This window comes from Cryptotermes secundus, unplaced genomic scaffold (assembly GCF_002891405.2).
Source record: "Cryptotermes secundus unplaced genomic scaffold, Csec_1.0 scaffold612, whole genome shotgun sequence".
NCBI classification, from domain to species: domain Eukaryota; kingdom Metazoa; phylum Arthropoda; class Insecta; order Blattodea; family Kalotermitidae; genus Cryptotermes; species Cryptotermes secundus.
Window position 1 is genome coordinate 1,265,514 of NW_019729902.1, and position 9,975 is coordinate 1,275,488.

Genomic DNA, 9,975 nt, shown 5'->3' on the forward strand with positions numbered 1-9,975 from the left:
TGTTTTGACACTTTCTACTCTAAATATGGCAGAAAACTTGTTCAAAGAACATTACAAAAATTTCTCACTAAATATTCCATATAATTTTTCAGTTTATTTCACAAAATATCTAATAAACAGCTTAGAAAAATGGCTTTAATATAACTTGAAGATCATATTCAATACTGATGCAATCTCACACACATTTATCTACTGGCTTTTTAGCATCATTGAGGAAGCAAAATATAATTTAGAAAAGGTTTTTTAACTTTGTGGGTCCAATTACATTTCATGTGCTTGCACTTCATAGATCTGATCATTCTAGGGTAGATGATCATATTAGTATAGTATAGTATAGTATAGTATAGTATAGTATAGTATAGTATAGTATAGTATAGTATAGTATTTATTGCATTCAAGCAAATCCAATTACAGGCCAACACCACTGGACGTAGAACAAGTCAAATATCTTCAACAAATGCTCCAACAATGGAACTAGTCAACATAAAATATACATCAACCTAAAATATACATAAATATACATATAAAATATACTGAAGAAATCATAGTTTTAAAATGTGGCCCATGGGTAGGTATCTACAATGTAATATACAACAGACACCATCAGTGGTTTGAAGTTAAACAGCCCTTCAACAGGGCAATAAAAAGAGAGAAAATAATCTTTCCAGTTTCATACTTAATCATTTTATACGTCAGAAATTCCTTAAATGAATAAAAACGTTCCCACATTTTAAAAATTAAAGCAAACGTTCATGTAACATGTGAGCCCTAAAAATAATTTGGGGTAGCAACTTAAGAGCAGGGTTTTTCAAAACAGTTGGTTGCAAGCCCAGCACAAGTGGTCCTCTCTACAAGATACATGTTAAGTTAATAAAGCAACTACATCAAGAATGTGACTGATTTAAATAGTGACAAGCTCATATCTTCACCATGAAATATTCTCTTTAACTTCACAGACTATCAGAGAGTTTCAAAAAGAAAACCTGTTTTTAAAATTTCATAGGAAATTGCATTTTCATTCTAAATCTTTATATTATTTACAACTTTCATTTTATAAACTGATAAGTATTATAATTATGAATGAAGGTGAGTGAAAATTTGAAAAAATTAAAATATATGCATTCTTAAAAAATGCAGCAATACTGGGCAATGAAGGGACACCAACACTGTCTGAGAAACCTCACTCTACTGTGAAGGCATTAGTCTACAGATGACATGTAGCATATATTCATACTTTATTTTTAAATGTATATAATAAGTGGATGTGGAAGATCTACAATACTGTTTTAATTTTCAGTTGTAATTTGAACGCTAGGATGTTATTACTGATATTCATAAGGAGTATGTCCTTTTCTGGGCAAGTAAAATTGGGGTACAGGAAGAACTGAATAAGAAATACTAACACCCCAACTACCTTTAATAATCCTATACTGAAGAGTTATCAAAAATCTTAAAACTGTAACTCACATTTAGATAGAAATGTAGTAATATTCAGATAAATGTAGAATATTTCTACAAAACCTATTTATTTGCCTGCTTATTGATCTTCCTAAATAGAAAGAGTTGTAGAGGTTTCATGTCCTAGTCTGTACTCTCGTAACAGTAACAAGACACGAAATCAACAAAATATGACACTGCTAAGTGAATATTTCATTCTGCTGTTTGTGAGAAAATGGGTACACACTACTTCATGATTGAAATTGAAGTAGCAAACTTAATATTCATTCACTACTCTCAAATATCTGATGTTCTGTTCATTTCAAACAGCTGATACCATGATCAGCAGTTCATCAGTATAATATCCACAGCTGTACAAAACGTCTCAGTGGAATTCTTTTATTGTATTAGTCACAGCCAGAAGTAAGAGTTCTGGTAATGGGTGACACAACCAACTTTCAATTACAGTTCTTGACAATGACACACATGGTCTTGAACATCATAAAACCAGGACTTTAAACTGGGTATACAAAATGAAAAGGAGTACCACTGCAGTTTCAGTGGCACTCCATCTTTCACTAACAGGTGAAATTATGAAGTTAAGAGCAGCTTAGAAAACTCCCGACAGCATACACCGGAAAGCATAAGAAACAAATATTGTACACGCTGTTTTAAACAGTGCACTGTCTATGCTGCAAAACAAAGTCTATTAGCCTAATGACTGCTAGGTGTATGTACAGGACCTGAATAACTCTCCTGATCTATATAGCCACTTAGAGTTATAACATACATACAAAGTACAGCCATGTCCTTGTACTGTGGAGTTTCCATATGCACAAAGCTCACTGAATCATCAGACGACTGAAAGCAAGTAATGGTCTCTTAAAAAACTTTATAGTACATACAGCAATTACTTCTGATGATAGGGTTGAAGAAGAATACTTTTGGTACTCAGCTGAAGTATAGGAGTGTGTGTAGGTTTTATGAATGCTGGGATGCTGATATGAAACTTCCTACAGACATGATAATTCGGGTCATAATATTGTTTGGCCTTGTTAAAACTGTAAAGACTCAAGTTGTTTATTTTGTTTCATGTGTACATAGCCACAGTAAATACTGGTTGTATATAAGATATAATAAACATTTTTTCCAATTGAGTGTGTAGTTGCAAACTATACTAATAATATTTAGTAATGAATAATTTGTTGCTTTCTTCTAAACTTATTTTCTTTTACCTCAGTACAACATGAATATCTCAGCAAATTGTATATATTGTCATCTTCTACTTGATAGGAACATGCCACAGTAGGATACTAGAGCATAGAATTATAACAAGAATACCAACATAGTGCTTATACAGGACTCTTGTTCTTCAAAACGCTCTTCATTCCATTTAAATTCTATATAAATAAAGATCACTCTATACTAGAAACGTTTATTTATGAATCTGAAATGGGGAAGATAGGCTCACATAATCTACCCACAGCATACAGAGTAACAAAATATTCTACACAGTTGTCCTGAACAAAAAGTCATAGCATACACTTACAGAGCATTTCTTCACTCCTACCATAAAAGGACAAAATTGTTATTATGTAGATAAAATTACTTTTGTCATGTCATATTATTGTTGTTGACATTATTTCTGTTACTATCATAATCATCACCAAACTGTAACATGCAAGTGATACAGTATGTTTGGAAATAATTTATGAAGCCTACTTTTCTTCAGATTCTTTTATCTGTTGGGAGGCTAGCATGAATTATAAATCAGCAGTTATACAACTTATCATAAAAATGCGGGATTTGTAAGCCCACTCTATGTGCTAATAAGCATGTCATTATTCTTGAAAAATTACATCATAATATTAACATAATACAAAATTATACACTTGGCAAAAACCCTTTTCCTTCTGCATGTGAAGAGTTTAAAATACATTATCTTAGAATCTAACTCCATGTTATCAGGTCATCACCATGATCACAATACTAAATAAAGAGTTTACGCTGGTTTTGAGGTTTTCACAGTAATGACTATCTTTCAGGATAAAACGCCATGTATTCCAGTGAAAGTAAATTACTGCCCTGGAGGAACGTATCACCTCAATCTTCTGGGTCAAAGAGTAAGCCAAGAAAAACCTGTATCAAGCAGGCAGCAAGCAGAGTGGTGTTGAAAGGTCAGGATCTAAACAGGCTATGAGGGAACTTGATGCCAATAAGTCTGTCTGTTTTGACTTTCCCTGAGAAAAATGTCCTAACCTCATCCTACTTCAGCTTCAGCATCCTGTTCTACAAGCAGCTCAGTGGTGTGGTTATGGGTTTGCTGCTGTTTTCTGTGATCACAAAGTTTTTCACAGAACTCTTTGAGTTAATGGCTCTCAAACAGGCCCCTCATAAGCCCCTCTGTTGTTTCTGTTAGATAACACTGCCATCTGGCCCCATGGACTGGACAAGCCAAATGACTTCCTCAACTACCTGAACAGTTTACAATATTATATTTAAGCATCCTGTTACACTCTACACGATATATGACATAAACTCCGTCCTAAGTGCAACAATTTATTGTAGTTCTTTCGTCTTGCTTTCTTCTACACTACATGTATTGGCCGCAAACGGCCATCATCAGGTGTACACTCTCACGTAGCTGCTACACTGCACGTAGTTTTAAATTTTAAATTCGGTTCACTATGGCAGTGTTCCGCAACCAGTGTGCCGTCACAAGGTGAAAGGTGTGACGCGAAATTTTACCTATTGTAAGAAATTAATTGTCGAATTTTATTCATTTTATTTTATCGCAGTTACCGTGTTTCATATGCTTGTATTTTATGCTCAGCCACTGCACTGATTAAATAGGATGAAGCTTATTTATTCTCTATTATATGCTGTGATTTTTTATGTACAGTAATGTTATATAAACGTAAATTATTTATTTTTATTTTTCTCCCATCAACGCAGCTTCTTTCATATGCTTGCCTCATGTTCTGTGTATGTGCTTTTCCCCAAAACTGCAAGGATTAGCATGGGTTTTCCTGTCTTTTATAATGCTGTTCCGGTATTTGCCCCTGTTTGTTAGAAGCTGGAGCGTCTTCAACTTTATGAATTTCTTCCTGTAACGATGCATCCACCGATTGTTGGACTTCATTTAAAATTATAAATATTTCAAAAATAAGTCGGTATAGTGTCACTTCTTCCATTTGATGAGTAGAGATCCCGCGTTTTACAATTGTTTCAGTTCTATCATAGCTGTACTCTGAAGTAGTTCGCAAATTTTCGTTGCTAGTTAGAGAATTACAGATGGGTCTTTTGAGATGTCCCCGACTGTATGGCCACTTGCTGACGGCAATAAAGTGGTGATGGACACAATTAAAGAACATTTAGAAATGCTGCAGCAGAAATTCAATAAGTATTTTGGAGAGAGTGTACAAGATTTCGACTGGGTTCGCGATCCAGTTGTTGTGAATTCAGATAATCTTCCGATTAATATACAAGAGGAACTCGCAGATTTAAAAGCAGACAGAACATTGAAACTAAAACTTCTCGAAGTGCCTTTGGATACGTTTTGGTTGGCAATAAGGAGTGGATACCCGGCTATCTCCGAGGTGGCAGTTAATGTGTTATTGCCATTTTCAACTACATATTTGTGTGAACTGGGCTTCTCGACGTTAACTGAAATTAAGACATCAAAGAGGGAGCGGCTCAAATACATCAATGAAGAAATGAGACTTGCGTTGTCAACAATTCCACCACGGATCAGTCGCCTGTGCGCAGCTAAGCAGGCGCAAGTCTCACATTGAAGGTATGAGTAGAATTACTGTATTTACTTTAATAGTAATAGAAGTGTATTTTCTGCACTCTACAGTGAATTAAAGTTCATTAAACTGACCCTCCACAAAGCTCTTATTAGATCTGTAATGACTTATGCTAGTCCCGCCTGGGAGTTTGCGGCAGGCACCCATCTAGTGAAATTGCAGTGCCTGCAAAACAAGGTTCTCCGCACGATTGGCAATTTTCCAAGGCGCACACCGGTCCGCGATTTGCACATGGCATTCAAAATTCTGTACGTATATGACTATATAACAGAATTATGCAGGCAACAAGCAGAAGCATACAAAATCATGATAATGAGAATGTTCGCAACATCGAACAAGGCAGAGTCCGCCACAGAAAGTATAAGAGGCTTAAACTTGGCGGCAGTCAGTCATACAACCATTCAAGTGACTAGACTGCCGTGGTAGAGAATAATACTAGAAATAGGGCATAATCTGCTGTACTGAGCCTGGACTAACAGAGGCCTTGTATATATTGTACATAGCAGTAAGGAATAAGTGTGTATTTGTAAATGTATGTAAATACAGACAGTGTAATTATTAATACAGACTGACTGACAAATGACAGACCGGACCTCTCATCAGAGAGGGCGCCCCACATAGACAAGACAGTAACTTTCATTCAAAAGAAATATCTGGTAATGAGCCCCACCTGGGGCTCGACACCAAGACAGACAGATTGACTGACCATCAGTTGCAACATGACTTTGACTTTGATGTAATCATCAGTGATCACATTCAGTTCAGAGTGATCAGTCATCAGACAGCTAACGTAGCTGCTGCAGCTCTGCTACTAGACAGTTAACGTAACTGCCACAATTCTCCAGCAAACACACTCTGATCAGGCAGCTAAAGTAGTTGCCGCAACTCTCCAGCAACCTCGCTCTGCGACCAGGCAGCTAACGTAGCTGCTGCAACTCTCCATTCCGAACCATAGGCAGCTGTTCCTACCGGCACACGCAGCACCACATCACCAGCCATAAAGACTTGGTCTACTACAAAGGAGCAAATTCTGCCAGCGCACTCACGGCTGCTCACGGCGGAACAAACTGCCCTTTTCAGGGTCAACCAACTTTTGAACATCGACATTCCACATAGCTTCGCAGCTATTCTGTACATTCAATTTATATAATTGTTAGTTTTGCGTTGTGTCTTTTAGAACATCGACAATCCCACAAGTGTAAGTATATACACGTATGTGAGTACTGTATTTTGTGCAATATGTCCAGTGGAGACACTGGTGAAATGGATGTGATTGTTCATGAACGTGAGCAGCAAAGAACGGGCCGTGCTTTCTCAATAACATCAGTAGAACTAAAATGTGTCAGATATTCGGTTATATTATCTCTTATATCATGCATGAAAGGAGGGGAGAACAGTCCACGTGAAGTGAATACTAAGTACATGGTTCGATTCTTGGACCTCTGCTGTTCCTATTTTATATTAATGATTTACCCACAATAATAAATAAAGATAATAATATGGTATTGTATGCTGATGACACTAGTATTATAGTTGCGGATTCAAATAATTCAAATTTTGAAACAAATCTTAATCAAACTTTCAAAGATATGAATGCTTGGTTTAATGCCAATTTGCTTACTGTTAATTTCAGTAAAACTCAATATTTGGCTTTTCGATTTACGAAACATCGTAACATCGTTACCCATATTATGATCAGACATTTATCCCCAGAGTATCAGAAACTAAATTTCTTAGTTTGATTATTGATGATATGGTCACCAGTAAAATTTCCTCTGCATGTTTTGCACTTAGAAATATAAAATATATAGTATCATTTGAAACTTTAAGGCTAATTTATTTTGGTCATGTACACAGAGTTATGCGATAATCTTATGGGGTGGCTCCTCTTATGCTAAGAAGGTGTTTCTTTTCCAAAAGAGAATCATTACAAATATAACAAATGCTAAACCAAGAGATTCATGTAGGGAAATTTTTATGAAATTGGAAATAATGTTATACTCCCAGTATATATATATATATAAATGTTCGTTTGAGTCTTACCTAAGATCTCCGAAACTTCTTCACCGATCGCTTCGAAATTTTGACACAACGTTGCATTCGAACACCCGCGTGTTTCTGTGTGCCTATTATGTAGATGTCACACCCGTGACAGGTAAAAACAGGTAAAAACCTGCCACATGTTCCGAATCCAGCAGTCGTTTCAATTGTAACGCTAGAACAGTTAGCGTATACTTCCACGGAAACGCAATAACAGTTTGCCGTTGCTAGCATTTGCTAAGCAACGGATGAAACTAACTCTTCGATAAGGTATTCCCTATCCCGTCCGAGCGCTGGCTATATGTATAAGAGAGTTTAGCTCCGACGACTGTTCAGTATCACGAGTGTCTCGAGTATCACGAGGTCACAAGTATCACAAGAGATTCAGAGTGAAATCACAGCATCCGCCGAGGTATAAATAGCCCACCTTGGACAAGAAGCAGTCAGTCTCGGGGCAGATGCCAAGGGATATGGAAGAGAGCCTGGAGATAAGCGCCGAAGGAGTTAGTCTTGGGATAGCCAACGCCGAATATAAACAGTTTCGATTTATTTTCATTTTGATTTAATTTTTCGTGTGACATTGCCTTNTCTCTTATCGAAGATCTCCGAAAGTTCTTCACCGATCGCAGTCGTTTCAATAGTAACGCTAGAACAGCGTATACTTCCATTGAAACGCAATAACAGTGGCCCGTTGCTAGCATTTCCTAAGCAACAGATGGAACTAACTCTTCGATAATGTGTTCCCTATCCCGTCCGAGCGCTTCGAAATTTTGACTCAACGTTGCATTCGCAGCAGTCGTTTCAATAGTAACGTTAGAACAGTTAGCATATATTTCCATGGAAACGCAATAACAGTGGCCCGTTGCTAGCATTTTATTCTTCATCAGTGCAATCGATCTGCTTTAGTTCATTCAAATAATGCCTCGCAGAAGATCAAACTTGGGTCGTCGTACTCGCCGAGCGGAAGCAATGCGTCGAGTATTTGCAAATCAAACTGGAGAAGAACGGGCATCAGCGAACGAGCGAAAGAGACAATATCTTCTATATAAATAAAAATGTAAGTGTTCGTTTGAGTCTTACCGAAGATCTCCGAAACTTCTTCACCGATCGCTTCGAAATTTTGACACAACGTTGCATTCGAACACGTGCGTTTTTTTTTGTGTGCCTATTATGTAGATGTCACACCCGTGACAGGTAAAAACAGTTAAAAGTATTAATTGTATTCAATATAATATACTGTAACGTGTTATACGTCTTCCATCGAATACCAAGAGATCGTTGCCTAGGAATAACCATGGCAACGAACTGTTGAAACAGCGGAACGTTGCCTTGGAATAACCGTGGCAACGAACTGTTGAAACTGCGGAAATAATGCATTTCTGCGGCAACGAGCACAGAACACGTGAAATGGAACCCTGGGCGAAAGTGCCCTCTATTGCGTCCGAAACCGGGTTATAATAGTCCAGCTCCGAAGAATTTTTCGGTGATACTGGACGTGATAATAATTGTACTCGAGACGTGCGTGGAAGTTATTTCGTAAGTATAGTTTATTTTTCATTGTTTTTCTTTTCGTTTTCTAAGAACAGGCTTAGATCGTCGTATTCGCGGAGCGGAAGCAATGCGTCGAGTAATTTCAAATGAAAGTGGGGAAGAACGGGCAGACTGAGCCACAGCAAGGCGTGGCCGGGCATAGCTAGTTTTATAAATACAGAGGTTTTCATTCAATAGTATTGCTAGCTGTGGCTGAAGCGAATGTAATTTTATTTTAGTACAGGTAGGTGGATTTGGTAGAGATAATGACAGTAAGATATTTTCAGAATGTGCTATGGGGAAAGCCTTCAATGGAAACAAATTTAATATTCCTGCTCAACAGAACATCATTGGAACAGACATTGAAATGCCCTTTTATTTTTGGGGGGACAAAGCATTTCCTTTGTGAACGAATTTTATGAGGCCCTATGCTCGTAGACAACTCAACAATGAAAAACGACTCTTTAACTATCGCTTGTCTAGAGCTCGGCAAACTGTAGAGCGTGCACTTGGCATTCTGGTGAGAAAATTTGGACTGTTTACTCGTTCTGTATCAACAAGTTTAAAGTTAGCTGAGGCTTCAATAAAAAGTGCATGTGTATTACATAATTATACACGGCAGCGGCAGAACGAAACAGAAAGAAACTTAGAGACAGAGTTCTTAGAACAAACCAATGTTCCCCCTCTTATCGGTTTGAGGCCAACACCAGCTCATAGGGGAGGAACAGAAGCTATGGAGACAAGAAATAAACTGAATGCCTACTTCTCGAGATGATGAAACACAGAAGCAATCGAAACAAGAAATAAACTGTTCACTTCAAGGGGACGATATAATTTAAAAAGAAATTATTTTTCCGTTTTGTGTATAATTTTTTCATTATTTCATTGAGGCGGTAGCCAGAAAAAAGGCTCATAGGTCTGTGGGCTCTTTTATCGGAGAACTATCCATTAGCTGCATTTGTCAGTTATCTGAAAGTGTCTGAAGTTTGGTGATTTCAGATTGTGTGTCAACAACACAACAATCAGCTGTGTTATAATAATTTTAAGCCTCTTAAAAACAATAAAATAAATTAATAAAATATCATACTTACCGTCTGTAGCTAGTTCTTTGGCTATTTCCTTCCACAAACTGCTGGAAATTGTGGTTTGCCTCTTGTGG